The sequence below is a fragment of the Hemicordylus capensis genome, chromosome 6 (genome assembly GCF_027244095.1).
Source record: "Hemicordylus capensis ecotype Gifberg chromosome 6, rHemCap1.1.pri, whole genome shotgun sequence".
Taxonomy (NCBI): Eukaryota; Metazoa; Chordata; class Lepidosauria; order Squamata; family Cordylidae; genus Hemicordylus; species Hemicordylus capensis.
The window spans coordinates 41,347,630-41,361,875 of NC_069662.1; the positions used below are offsets into that span (position 1 = coordinate 41,347,630).

The following is a 14,246-nucleotide window of genomic DNA, read 5'->3' on the forward strand; positions in this document are numbered from 1 at the left end:
GTGCTCCCCTTGACAGCCTGTGCATGGCGCCAGTGCAGCTCCATCACTCACCTGGGCGCTTGTCAAATTAAACCCTACAACAGTGTCACTATGGATCGCCTCAGTGTGCTTCCGTACTTCCTGTGTTATGATGCTGCACTGACAGTAAGGTGCCGTTCACATTCCCAATGCCTTATTTCGGATCTTATATTTGCATTATAGTGCTACAATGTTGCAGAAAAATAGCTGTATATTCCCATTGTAGGAGTTTGAGATTCTGGGGATCGTTTTCAATACGATCCTGCCAAGCTGTAGCATTTTACCCTGTTGCAACATATAATCAGGAAAGCGCCCTGACCTCTTTCTGTACTGTAAAAGGTGCTGCTGTCCCCCCAGCCCTCAGCACCACCTCAAACCACCGGACCGGTTTGAGGTTCAGTTTCAGGTTCAGTCCAAATCTGGACTGGTGCATGAACTGTGGTCCATATACACCCCTACTTTCTTGTGCTAGCAAACTTAGAAGGAAGTCTGCTTTATAAAGGTCTTTCTCTGCTGCTACTCAGATACTGCAAATCCTTGAGATCTGTGCTTCATTAGAGGGTCATCATTATAGATTTCAGTAGTTGTGGTGGGGGGCAGAGAGTTTTTAGTGGTCGTGGGCAAGTCAATAGCCTTCTTTTGGGTGTGCTTGAGGTCAGAACAACATCACAGCGTAGTTGCAAGAGCCACTTGTGATTATTTTATTTTAGATCCATAAGCAATGTTCTCCACACAGGATAGTCACACCTTTTTTGGATGCAAAGGTATTTGTGCTTTTGGCATGCATACCTAGTTCATAAACCCATTAAATAGTCACTCAGGTCAACTAGATTATATTAATCATATGAATCCCTTTGGGTATCTGTATGTTGCAGAATTGTCCAACCCTTGTTTTTCTGTATGTAATATATGGGATGTTTCAATTACACTTAACATTTTTGTGTTCCCTGTTGACTGGCCAATCACAAACCTCATAAGTAAGTTATCCATCCCCAGATGCTGCCCCTTGTTATGTGATGGAACAGGTCTTTGTCCATTACTGTTTTATGTTTCTCTTAATTTTTTGGTGTGTAGAACTTTTGAGTTGTCTAAAAACATGGATACGCCTGAGAAATAATCCTATATAGTTTGGCACACAGGTCAGGCCTTTTTTGCCTCTTCTGCCCTCCATAAATGGTGGTCTTAGTTCATGATGGGAAAATAGTTGAAAAACTCTGCCACAATTTAGGGCCATTAGACCATCAACCCACATAACGTATTAAAGCAAAAACATAATATATCATGCATTGTAATGCTTGAACCAGAAGCTCTGAGGGTTACTCATTAATCCCCTACTCCCTGCATCACTCAGACTACTGGTCAGGGAAGGGAACTGCAGGCAGTTCAAGCCAGGATACCAACATCACAGACCAGTTTCCTCCTGGTCCTCAGAATCAGGTGATGCTGGAGAACCAGTTGCACAACATGGCCTGCTATAAAAGTCAAAGATCTGCTGCACACTCTCACTTGGGGCAACTGTGGACACTGGCCAGTTTGACCTGAAGGTAAAATTTCCCAACACCAGTCAGCCCCGAACATGAGCAAGACCCATTTACTGGATCATCTAAAATGGAAAATAATTGAATGTTACTTCCATATCACACAGCATTTTATCCCTAGTGATGGCAGTCCCTGATATCCCAAAATAAATAGGAGGACAAATCCAAAATCCTATGCAAAATGGGAGCCCCCTTCCTAAAAAGGATTAAGAGGACTAGACTTCTGTGACATGGACTGTGGCTTCCTAGTGCCAAAGGCGGCCGTATGATGAGGCAAAGAGAGGTTGCCATCTCAGGCAATAGACTTTGGGCAGCAGAGAGAACCACCCCCTGCACAAGCCCCACTGAAATGAGCAGGAGCTGTCCCGGAGTACAATAGAAATGAATGAGAGCTACAGCTGTGTCTTTCTGGAAGATGATCAAACTCTGGCACCTCTCTTTCTTTTAGAAATTAGACACCATGCTCAGGTTTCTTCCTTTTTGGTGAGAAGCTCTAAATTTTGTTTTGAGCTGGCTTTCAGCCCTGGGCCAGCTTTTGAGGTAAACAGATGTCTGGAGCGACCCAATATAAAACCCTCCCATGTCAAGTGACCTTCCAATAATGCGTGACACGGCTCACCTATGAATTAGAGGCCTCCATTTTACTAACAATAATGTACGACGCTCCGGTGCTAATAATGGGGCCAAGCAATCATATACCGATAAGCCTGTGATTGATTTTGGCTTTTCTCCTCGGGCATCCATCATCCCGCCATTGATCTTCTGTGAGCGGCCAGGGCTGATTAACTGCGTCGCCAAAGTAGGATCGGTTGTTTACGAGGCACTTGGACTGTAACTAGAGCTAAGGTAGGGTTGAGGAGTAAATATTGCTAGCTCAGCGTTGCCAAGATGGGGTATGGAGCCAGCCTTCCTCTCAGAACAGGTGAGATCTCAGTACAGAGAAAGAGGCCTGCCTCCAGAGGCTTCTTATTCTATGCAGGGCTTAATTTGAGTTAGAATGCATCAGCCCCAGAAACTGTTTTCAGTGCCAGGGCTTGACTCGGGAGCACAAGAAACACTCAGTGCCTCTGAGGATGTATAATGTTTTTTCTGCTTAATACTCTGGGCAGAACTACAGTTCAGCGGGGTAAGGGAGGCTATCACTTAATATAATAGCCTCCCCTGTCCGTAATGTGCGGTAAAACATGCCCTGTGTCTTGATGTCATCATCAGTGTTAACCAGTGTTCCCTCTAACAGGGATTCCCAGATGTTGTTGACCATAACTCCCAGAATCCCCAGCTGCAATGGCTTTTGCTTGGGGATTCTGGGAGTTGTATTAAATAACATCTGGGGATCCCTGTTATTGATTGATTTGATTTGATTTGTTAGAGGGAACACTGGCCATCATGTTACGTGTTTTATTGCTGTGTTTCACATAATTGGTTAGCTAAGAAAATAAGATTCCTGCTGGATCAGGCCAAGACCTTTATAGTCCAGCATTCTGTTTCCCCACCTTCTTGCTCCCCTGCAACTGGTATTCAGGGGCATCCCGCCTCTGAACCTGGACATAGTCTATAACCATCAAGTAGCCATAGATAGACCTACCTTTCATGAATTTGTCTAAGCCCCTTCTAAAGCCATCCAAACTGGGGGCCATCACCACATCCTGTGGTAGAGAATTCCAGGATGCCCCATGCAGGAGAGACCCCCGAGCCCGGGAGGCTGCTTGCAGGCTCCTGGTTGTGGGTCTACTCGTGTGTCGCCACGGCGACACACGAGCACAAAAACAAGGTTAATGGAGCAATTGCTCCGTTAACCTCGTTTAAGGGGAGGGGGGCTTATGGTGGCTAGCTGCCGGGAACCGTGCTAGCCACCATAACATAAAACACATAGCGCACAATCGCCCAAAAGCAGGCTGGGTTCACTTAGCCCATTTTTGGGCGATCGTGGGAATAGCCTCCGTGTCTATCATAATGTGCCATTCTCCCCAAACTAACTCCCAATCCCTATGCGTCTGGATTGGAAGAAAAAATTCCTTGGCTGAGGGTGGTATTCCAGGCAGCTGTTATTTCTAAAAATTCACCATTATCTCTGTTTCTTAGGTGTCTGACGGCCACTAGGAAGTTTGCTCAACTTTCCTATCCACTGTGGATCTTATCTTTGGTCGTATTAGAGTTTGCCATTGGTCTTATTCAAAGTTTTATAAATTGTTTTATTTCTTCATTGACAGCCTTGTTGGCAACTGGTACAAGTGGAATAAGTTCAGCAGGAGCTGAGCCACTTGATTAGATCAAAGCTCCTTGCAAAAGCTCATCTCCTCAGCAGGTTAGCAAGTCTATAGTAATTAATAAACAATTATGACTGCAATCCTAAAGACACTTACTCCTTGCAAATAAATCTCTATGATTTCAGTGGGAGTTACTTGAATTAAGCGTGATCCAAATAAATTTAGATGAACTTCGCAACTATACTAGAATTCTGAAACAAAGCAGAAGGGTGATATAAGCTTCAATCTGTTTTTAAACCCTGTCATTTGGCAATGTGAGGTGTCTTATTTATGTATTTAGTGTATATTTTAAAGTGATCTGAATGAATCTAAATATTAAAACAAATTTTATTTGATAAGTAAGACAAGCTTGGCAGAAGCTGAGGTGTCAGGTTAAAGTGAGACCTTTGCAAGAGCTCAGGTGCTCTACAAATTAGGTAGCATAACAAAATAGAGATGATTAAGATACTTTCTGCAAAGTTATTAAAACAAATAGGCAGGTTTAGAAGACTGGAGAGAAGACTGATATATTTTTCAGCCCCAAATTATTACCATATGAAATGTTTTGTAGTCAGCCCTCTTCCATCAGTTTCATTCAGAGTTCTGTGGAGTGTTTTGTTTCTACATTGCTGTTTCTTAAACATCAAAGTTGACTATTAGAATCAGTGAAAGAAGTTTTTCAGGTGGCTGGTGATGGAGTGTGGCTTTTGCTTTCTGATTTGAGACTCGGATCTCCTTCTGACTGCCAGTACTTGCCCTATCTGTCATACTGCAAAACAAAACAAAAAACTTTATATTGTTAACTGAGCCAAGAGCTAACTGATGAACAGTCAGACTTGTACTCCAGGTGTGCAATTGGCAGACCTGCATCTTTTTAACTTTGCACCTTTTACAGAGGCTGAAACAGGCTTTTGGCAGGAAAGCTTCTGAAAGATTTCCTAAACCGGTGTTTAGTAACCTGACTCTATACCTGAAGCAAAATTTCACATAGATTTGGCAATCATCAGAATTTTAAGTTTAGATCAAAGATTTTGAATTTCAGAATTATAAATTTTCATTTTAAGAGGCCTTTAAACAGAAAAAAAAGTTGTCCTTAATCTTGCTGATAAATGCTTAAGGTAAAGCATGCCAAATTCAGTGCTGAACACCCTGTTCCTTTTCCAAAACCGCTAAATCCCATTGCATCCATAAGCAGGAGAATATACATTTTTTGCATGCAAATTAGAGATTGGAGAATTGGCTTGAACGTGTTTTCCCCCTCCCCGATTCATTATTGCTCTTAATTATTTGCAAGTTAGAGACAGTTTCAACATTACTTACCGCAAGTGCAGCCTGCAGAAAAGTGCTTACTCATCGCAGTGCTGCACAAGTGAACAGTCACATTTAAAGATATAAGCTACATGTATACACTCCCTCAGTGTGTGCAGCAGCTGCATGCAGAGCTGTCCCCACCACCAGGGGCATGTACTGTAGCTGATAGGTGCAGTGGAGCCATGCATGTCATAAGAATTATTTAAATGCTCCTATTTGCTTATGAAGCATTGCCACACATAATGGCTTTTCTGCACTGTATGTGAGACCTAAACTGGCCCTTAACAAACACAAGGTCTTACCAGGGCTAAGCTCAATGGCAGAGCTCATGCTTTAGATGCAGAAGGTTCCAGGTTCAATCCATAGACCATAGCCAGCCCCAATCTCCTTTTGGAATTTAAATTCTGTGCATGTCACAGTCCAGAGGCGCTCTTACCCCTCGACTTTGGGGCCAAAGTCCAGGGCCTCCAAATCCTTCTTCGTCTGTCCTGGGTGGCACTGTGGGGGCGTGGGGAAAGAAATATGTGGGATGGGAATATTTTAAGTTGCCTGTTGAAATGTTTCTGCTAATTCACATTTGCATAAATATGCCAGTTTTTATATTCTTACATTCTTGTGAGTATACTTGCTGTTTGTGCCCTCCAGAACTCACATGTTAAAAATACTGTGTGTGTCATAGTGTGTGGGAAGGGGATGGTGCTCCAAAGGCCTTTAGGTCCAGGCTCCAAAATTACCTCTCTGATGCCACCACTCAACAACAATAATACAAATGAACTCAACCATTAAAAAGAGTCCTCCAGTTTTCCCTGGTCATGAAACCTCAAAGGCACCTCGGTGGTCATCTTGTGATGCTGAGCTGACATGCAGAACATTCCACAAATAGGGAAACAGTAGGGATGGGGGCATACGGAAATTAAAAGCGAGCAGCTCTGTCACAGGGGTCTTCATTCTCTTTTCCGGCTTACGAGAGCTGCCTGCTGTTTCCTCCCAGCCTTGCTCCCTCTGCCCCCTGCTGCTACCTGCTTGCTAAGGCATTTTCTCATGGCACGGTAGAGAGAGTCCAGACATTGAGACAGGAGGCATGTAAAGGACACCCGAGATGCTGTAGAAAAGCAGTAAAACAGCCACAGGGAAGCCCGTGAGGAGTCTGAGAGTAGCCAAGAAATCTCCCCCATGTTGCTTGTCAACAGCTTATTTTGGTGTATATGATGTGTCCTTTCTCATGAGTTTAGATGTTGTTTTTCCTTTTGCTGGTGGACACTAGAGACATAAATCCTTCTATATCTGTGTGTGCATAATCCCTCCATAGAAAGCCCCCCTCCCCACAGTGGACAGCTGTTCCCACTTTGCTGCTGACATAGAATTTGGGAGCTGGCAGGGGGTAAAGATATTTTACTTCCTTTGCATGTCTCTTTTTTAATTGGAAGGATGTTATCTCTGAGCTGAGCTTGAGGTCATTTAACACTTATTCGTCCACGCATGTGTGCGCACACAACTGTTTTCTCCTCATTTTTGCGGACAGTCATCCTGCATTGATTTCACCACCCCAGCCAAATTAAAGGACATAAGAAGAGCCCTGCTGGACCAGACCAAGAGTCCACCAAGGCTCCAACCAGATGCTATGGGAAGCCCGCAAGCAGGGCATGAAGATGATCCCCAAGTTTTTGTGAGCCTGAAGCAAGAGGTCCTGAGCTTCCAGTAGCTGCTGCTGCTTCTCTGCCCAAGGTGTTGCAGTACCCGAGGCAAGGTGCTAAATGTTTTGTTGCCCCGCACCCCTGGTGGGGCCAAACTGACCTTTGAAAACTGACCTTTGCAAGCTTTGAAGATGGAACAGGGACGGGGAGGCTGCTGGCAGCCTCCTCTTCACTCACGGGACATGTGAGTTTTGCAAGGAGTGTGTGGTGCTCCTTGGAGAGCTTATAAGGGACAGATCAGTCCCAAAGCGCTGCTCCAGTGATGGCAGTTGAGAGCCTCTTGATGCCCTGCTGTCACTCTGATAATCTGCCACGTAAAGCGGCCACCTCACCTCATGAAAGGGCCACCCCTGCTCTCTGCCTTTGTGATTCATGCGCACCTTCTTAGCAAGCTGCTCAAGGTACCATGTCTGGGCAGCTTCTGCATCAACAGGGCTGTAGCCCCAGGGCGGACAGTTCCCTGCAACAGTCAGAAAGGAAGGCCAGGTACCAGACTTCAGCCAAGTGCTGACTTTAGGCGTAACCAGGAGGAGTCAGTTATTTTGCAGTGTAAAAGCTTACTAATTCACATTGTCAAGCCTAGCATCAGTCAGTTAATTGTTGGGGCTTTGGATGTTGTTTTGGTCTATGCCTCCTGCTGTTGTGTAGACCTCAAAAGATACCCAGCAGTGTCACCTTCCGGCACTGGGCCCAATTCTCTTTTCTCTGGTGACTCAATGTCAGAGTCCTTATACTCAGATCTGAGAGTTAGGGGCACATAAATTACTTAATTATAGTTAAGTTATCCTTTGGTTAAAGCCTTCCTGAGAGTGAATTCACTGTCCATTTCCAAAGACAGAGTGCCTTGTGAAAATTAAAGTCTGTCCTTTACAAACATTAATGTCCTCAATGACATTAAAACCTGAGTGCAATGTAACAACACTCAAAAGAACCCTCCAGTCTTCTCGAGACGTGGCAGACTTGCCCAAGTGATTTAAGAAGGACAGACAGATTTACACCACTTCCAGAAGTTTCTCAAGCTCAGGCTTTGTTGAACCTCCCAAGACAGAGACTTCAAAGTGAGAGAGAGACTTCGCTAACGCTCTTTGTGCCCTTTGTCATTTGGAAATGAAGTACCACCTAATGGATGGTTTTAGGGATCATGCTAGGACAAAAGGTGAGAGACCAGCCTCTAAGTTCAAACCATCCTCCTAAACTGTGTCCAGCACACTCTAGAGAGCAGGCCTGCTCAACTTAGGCCCCCCAGCTGTTTCTGGGCTACAACTCCCATAAGCCCCAGCCACAGGGGCCAATAGCCAGAGATTATGGGAGTTGTAGGCCAACATCTGCAGGAGGGCCGAAGTTGAGCAGGCCTGCTAGAGAGCTTGGGGAAATCGCTGGATTGCTGCAAGCGAGGCTCAACATTTTTTCTGCTATAAATGAAATGTGGCAGGTGAATCCCTCTGTCAACTCTGAGAGCAATATTGCAGAGGATTCTGGGACATACTGTACTCTGTGTAGGAAGCCCGCCATGGCAAAATGAGTCCAAGAGCCTGGATTAGGAACATAGGAAGCTGCATCAGACCCTTGGTCTATCTAGCTCAGTATTGTCTTCACAGACTGGCAGCGACTTCTCCAAGGTTGCAGGCAGGAATCTCTCTCAGCCCTATCTTGAAGAAGCCAGAGAGGGAACCTCGAAGCTTCTGCTCTCCCAGAGTGGCTCCATCCCCTGAAGGGAATATCTTACAGTGCTCACACTTCTAGTCTCCCTTTCAAATGCAACCAGGGCAGACCCTGTTTAGCTAAGGGGACAAGTCAGGCTTGCTACTACAAGACCAGCTCTCCTCTAAAGGCATTAATTAAAGGCATTAATGTGCTTTTTTTGACCTGGTGAGTACCCCTTGAAAAGCACCACAGAGAGAGAGAGAGCGCTTGCCTTGTGGTCAAGTCATGCCTAGATGCACTTATATGGGTGCATATAGGTCCAGGGGATCCAGTGCTTGCTGGGAGTTTCTTCTGCATTTTCTGCTGAAGAAGTCATCCTCTCCTCACAAAAAATTCCCCCACACTAAGCAAAGCCCAAACCTCCAGCATCAGCAGCTTATCGAGGGAAGCTGGCAAATTAGCACCTCCAGACGCAAGACAGGGTTCACCTCGGGCCGGGGCTCTGCCAGTGCAACTTCCTCAGTTTTAATAGTTTAATAAAAATTAGCATAATTAACGAACATCTGTATGATCCAGAGCCGTGCAATTTGGCACTCAGAAATGAGAGCTTAAACATTATTGCTGGGAGTTTAATGTTGTTTTAATTCTTTTTGGCACAGCGCAGGGAAATAAAGCGCCCGGCGCCAATGGTTCTCGGCTTGCGCTCATTTGCATTCCGTTCTTCCTTTTTTTGATTATGAGCAATCGCTGGCTCCCCGGCAATCCATCAAAGCTGAAATTGTTTTAAAATACCTCACAGTGCTCAGGCCAAGGCAACGCACGGAAGGTGGGTCGAGTCTCAATCCTGGCCTGTTACATCTACCCATCTGGCACAGTTACCCCTTTCCTCCATCTCTTCAGAGCGCCTGGGGCTTGGTTCACACATGTATGTGCATTGCTTGGTTACTCTGTGCTTGGTGCCTGCAGCTGAATGTGTGCACGGATAGCTGAAAAGCATTGTGCTTGGACTGACACCAGGTGATGTGAAAGATGTCCATAGCAATTAGATCTTTACTACTCATTCACTATACAAGTCTCCATTCAAAACCATTATCAACTGGTGATGAGCATTTTTCTTTTTATTTATTTTGTTTGTTCAGTTTTTATGCCACCTTTCATAATTCACCTCAAGTTTGCAAAAGTTAAAATACAATAAAATTCCTTTAAAGTTACATTCAAAACCTTAAAATCAGTTAAACATTAAAAACCATACCCCCCCCCACACAAAAACACCAATAAAAAAAGAAAAACAGAAGTATACATATGTGAAGTGACCTGTAGTCTTTATAGTCAGTGTTCTGGGCCTCAAGCTTGCCAAGATATACACCAGGCTAATAGTGTTTTGTGCCTGATAGTTAAGGGTTGGTTTTAGAAAGGAAAACACTCTGACTATGGTCAGAATAACTCTTTCCTTCACAGGTTTCTGCAGCTAGACAATGAGAAAAGTGCAGAACAGTCTGGGCCCATCCACTACTAGGGGAACAGTAGGTACTTAGAGTTGGTGCTCCCACCCCCCAGCAAGAAAGCTGTTGGTGAGGGACAACAGAGGCAACATGGCCCCACACACTAGCAATGGTAGGACCTTCCACTCACCTTTCCCAGAGAGAGCTCCATAAGAATTTCTATGTTTTTCTCTGAGTTGCTGTTTAAAGTTCTGTGTATGGAGACGTTTAAGTGATAAAGCTTTACCTTGACACCACCACTTCAGGTTGCAGGTGGAAGAATGCATGTGTGAATATCCTCCCCCTCCAAAAGCCACCTTTCACACAGACAATTAGTGTGTTAGGGAGTCTGAATGCTGCTGCTTCTTGTCAAGCTATTTTCTATCTGCAGGGAGTTTATTGATGGAAGAGCAAGCCACCTGCAGCCTGAAGTGGAACAATTATAGGAGAAGCTTTGCCACTTGATTTGCTGATCATTTACATTGATTAGTTTGGGATTCTTTTGTGTATGTGTTTTAATTAATCGTGTAAATTACAGCCACAAGCCTCCCTAAGCCTTAAGATATGATAAAAATAAGTAAATATTCAGGAATGAATTGGGACTTTTGAACACAGGCCCTAGAGCTGGGCCCTGGTTCAGACTAAGTTCTGCCTCATCTTTCCTATTGCTGTCAGTTCTCACTTTTCTCAGAGCCTGCGTTTTTAAATGGTTTACTCCAGGTGTGGAGCACAAAGCAAGTACCCACACACACTGTTTTAAAGAGGTTTGCAACAGTTCACCTCCACACCAGCCTCAGGGCTGCCTTTTCTGTGTGCAGCAGCCCTCGCAGCTTCCTAATACTGAGGTCACAGTGCACAGAATGTTGGCCAATGAACATAATTTCCAAGTGATGCTAGGAAACTTGAGGATTTCACACATTGCCTGATATATCTGCAGAGCGTCCAAGAAGACTAAGAACATCCTTGTACACAGTCCACAGCGTCATTTAGAGGTGATGCACATTGACCAGGCAATAGACAAAACCTGTTTATACTGTTCACTTGACTTGTACACATTCTCCATAATGGCCAGTGCTTATACACATCCTCTATTCAACTCTCTTTCATATCTAAAACATCTTCATAGTTGTCCCACCTTTTCCTTTTTTTCAAGTTCCAAGGAGGGAGGTTCCATAAGCCTCCCCGAGTTAATTTACTCAATTCCTGAGCTGCTCTGATGGCTGGGGACATCTTCCTGATGTTTAACACTATGTGACTTTATTGCTTCCCTGTACTTTAAAACCATTGATTCCTAGTCTGTTAAAACCAACGGATAGCTAAAACTAACAAAATGTCAACCAGTGTGGCGGGATTGTGAGATGTTCTGACTGCTATCATTACAGGAGAAGCACCATACCCAGAGGCACCCACAAAGGTGCATTGCTTCTCTCCATGGGGCCCCCTTCATTGGGGGGCAGATGCATTGATAGAAAGAATATGGTATGAGGCCGGATTGTCTTAATGTTTGCCTTGTTGGTGAAGTTTTAATTGCTCTCTCTGTCATTAGCTTGATGATAATGTAGTGATTAGGAAAAGGATTTAAAAAAAATAAATCCTTCCAGTTGTTGCTGCTGTTGTTGTTCAGGTTACTAGCTTCATGGATTGTGGGAATACTGTGGACGTGATTTATCTTTATTTCAACAAAGCATTTGACAAGGTTCTCTATGATATTTGGCTAGATGATAATGCCATCAAGTGGATTCACAAGTGGTTGGAAAACCATACACAAAGAGTGCTCATCAAGGGCTCATCAAATTGGAGAGAGGTTTCAAGTGGGGTGCCACAGGGCTCTGTCATGGGCCCAGTATTAGTCAACATTTTTATCAGTTACAGATGAAATGGTGGAGGAAATCTTTATCAGGTTTGCAGATAGCACAAAACCAGAAGGATTAGTTAACTCTTCAAAAGTCAAGAATACAATTCAAACTGGCCTTGATAGAATGGGAATCTGAATGCAATTCAGAATGCAATTCAATAGAGATAAATGCAAAGTTCTGCACTTAAGCAAAAAGAATTGATGCACACAGGTATAGAGGGCACGGGTGAACAGAGGGCACCAGCTGTGTCTACTGCCCCCCCTCCACTGGGCTTCAGTTTGTGCCAGCCACTGTGCCAGTGCCCCGATGCCAGTGAGGACAGCTGGCCCTTTTAAAGCAAGCCTTTTTTGCAAACAGCCTTGCCTCACTGAGCTGGCATGGTGACGTCATCAGGCCACACTGGTTCGTCTGCTCTCTGACTTCAGGGCGGCGGGAGCAGTAGCCACAAAGGCAAGTGGCTGCTGTGAAGGCAGGCAGCAGTGGTGGCAGGGGCACATGAAGGTGGGCAGCAGTGGGCAGGGGGGCCCATTCTGAAATCTTGCCCCTGCCTCCAACCTTGCTACACTCCTGCTCAGGTATAGAGTAGGGACAACTTGGCTTGGTGATAAGGTAAAGTAAATTCTGCCGTCAAGTCGATTTTGACTCTTAGCGCCCACAGAGCCCTGTGGTTTTCTTTTGGTAGAATACAGGAGGGGTTTACCATTGCCTCCTCCCATGCAGTCTGAGATGATGCCTTTCAGCATCTTCCTTCCTATATCACTGCTGCCCGATATAGTACCAGCAGGGATTCGAACCGGCAACCTTCTGCTTGTTAGTCAAGCATTTTCCCCGCTGTACCACTTAAGGCTTGGTGGTAGTATATGTGAAAAAGATCTCTGGATTGTAGTTGATCACAAGCTGAACATGAGTCAGCAGCGTGATGCACCTGCCAGAAAGGCTAGTGCAATTTTAAGCTCCATTAATGGAATCAGCATTTCCAAGTCACAAGAATTAATAGAACCAGCGTTTCTAAATCACAAGAAGTAATAGTATGTATGTATGTATTTTTTTATTTAACATATTTTTATACCGCCCGTCTTTGGGCAGTTTACAACAAGATAAAAACAACATTAAAACATTAGTTAAAAACAAAAAACAAGAAATTTAAAACACAACCATTTAAAATTTTTAAAACAATATTCTAAAACAACATTAAAAACAATCAAAACAGTATCAGTTAAAAGCCTGAGTGAACAGATGCATCTTTAAAGACTTTTTAAAAATTGTCAGAGATGGGGAGGCTCTTATTTCACTAGGAAACACATTCCAAAGCCTCAGGGCAGCAACGGAGAAGGCCTGTCCCTGAGTAGCCACCAGATGAGCCGGTGGCAAATGCAGACAGACCTCTCCTGATGATCTCAATGGGTGGTGGGGTTCATAACCAAGACAACGTTCTCTTAAATACCCAGGGCCCAAGCTAGTTCCACTTTATTCCATGCTAGTCAGAGCTCATTTGGAGTACTGTGTCCTGTCCTGTCACTGCACTTTAAGATGGTTGTAGACAAACTGGAACAAGTTCCAATACGGGCAACTGGGTATGTTTAGCCTGGAGAAGAGAAGAACTGAGGGGGGACATGATATGTTAGCACTCAGTAACTGAAGCGTTGTTATGGGAAAGGGCAAAGACTTGTCCTCTACTGCCTCAGAGAGCAGGAGTAAATTTGATGGGCTTAAGTTAGGAGAGCAGGTTTCAGTGGAACATTAGGAGAAACTTCTTAATGGTGAGAGCGGTTCGACCATGAAACCAATCACCTGGTGGAGTGGGCTTTCCCTCACTGGAGGTCTTCAAGCAGAGGCTGGGCAGTCATCTGTTGGGAAACTCTACCTCTGGATTTCCTGCACCGAGGAGGAGTTCTGATTAGAATCCCTACAGGGTTCCCTCCAACTCTGTCGCCTAATTCAGATGTAACAGGAAATACAGAGGTCCCTTCATCTCCGGTTTCCTTGGACACATATCCAGATTCGGGAAACCAGAGTTGAAGGTGAGAAGGGACTTGCAGTTTCCCTCCCCAAACTCCACTCTGAACCTTCAGTGTAGAGTTTGGGTGCCTCCAACTCTGGTTCTGCAGCACCAGCATTACATCCAAATGCTGGCACTACAGTTTCAGCCCCACGAAGCTCCTCCCTCACTCCGGCCCAATTGGCTGTGCAGGCTGTCCTTCTGTCAAGAAGGAAGCCCACCTAGCCAGCTCCCCTGCCTCTCTGCAGTCTTGCTGATGGCAGAGAGGTAGATCTCCTGCACGTCCAAAAGCGGGGGTGGGGGGTGCAGAACTGTGTGTCTGTTGGACCCACAGTTCCACAATACATCTGAAGGGGGCCTATGATTTTATTACTTTGCCAAACATTTCGGGAGGAAAGAGTAAACATTATTTCAGGTTACTGCTCTACTGCTGCTTTGTTCTAACAGTTTTATTTGATA

The 14,246-nt window shown here is 44.7% G+C and overlaps 1 protein-coding gene across 1 annotated transcript in view; it reads left to right on the forward strand.

Annotated features, from left to right (window-relative positions):
* The window catches only part of SKAP1 (src kinase associated phosphoprotein 1), a 435,964-nt gene that overhangs the window by 415,777 nt on the left and 5,941 nt on the right, over positions 1 to 14,246 (forward strand). The window lies entirely within an intron of this gene.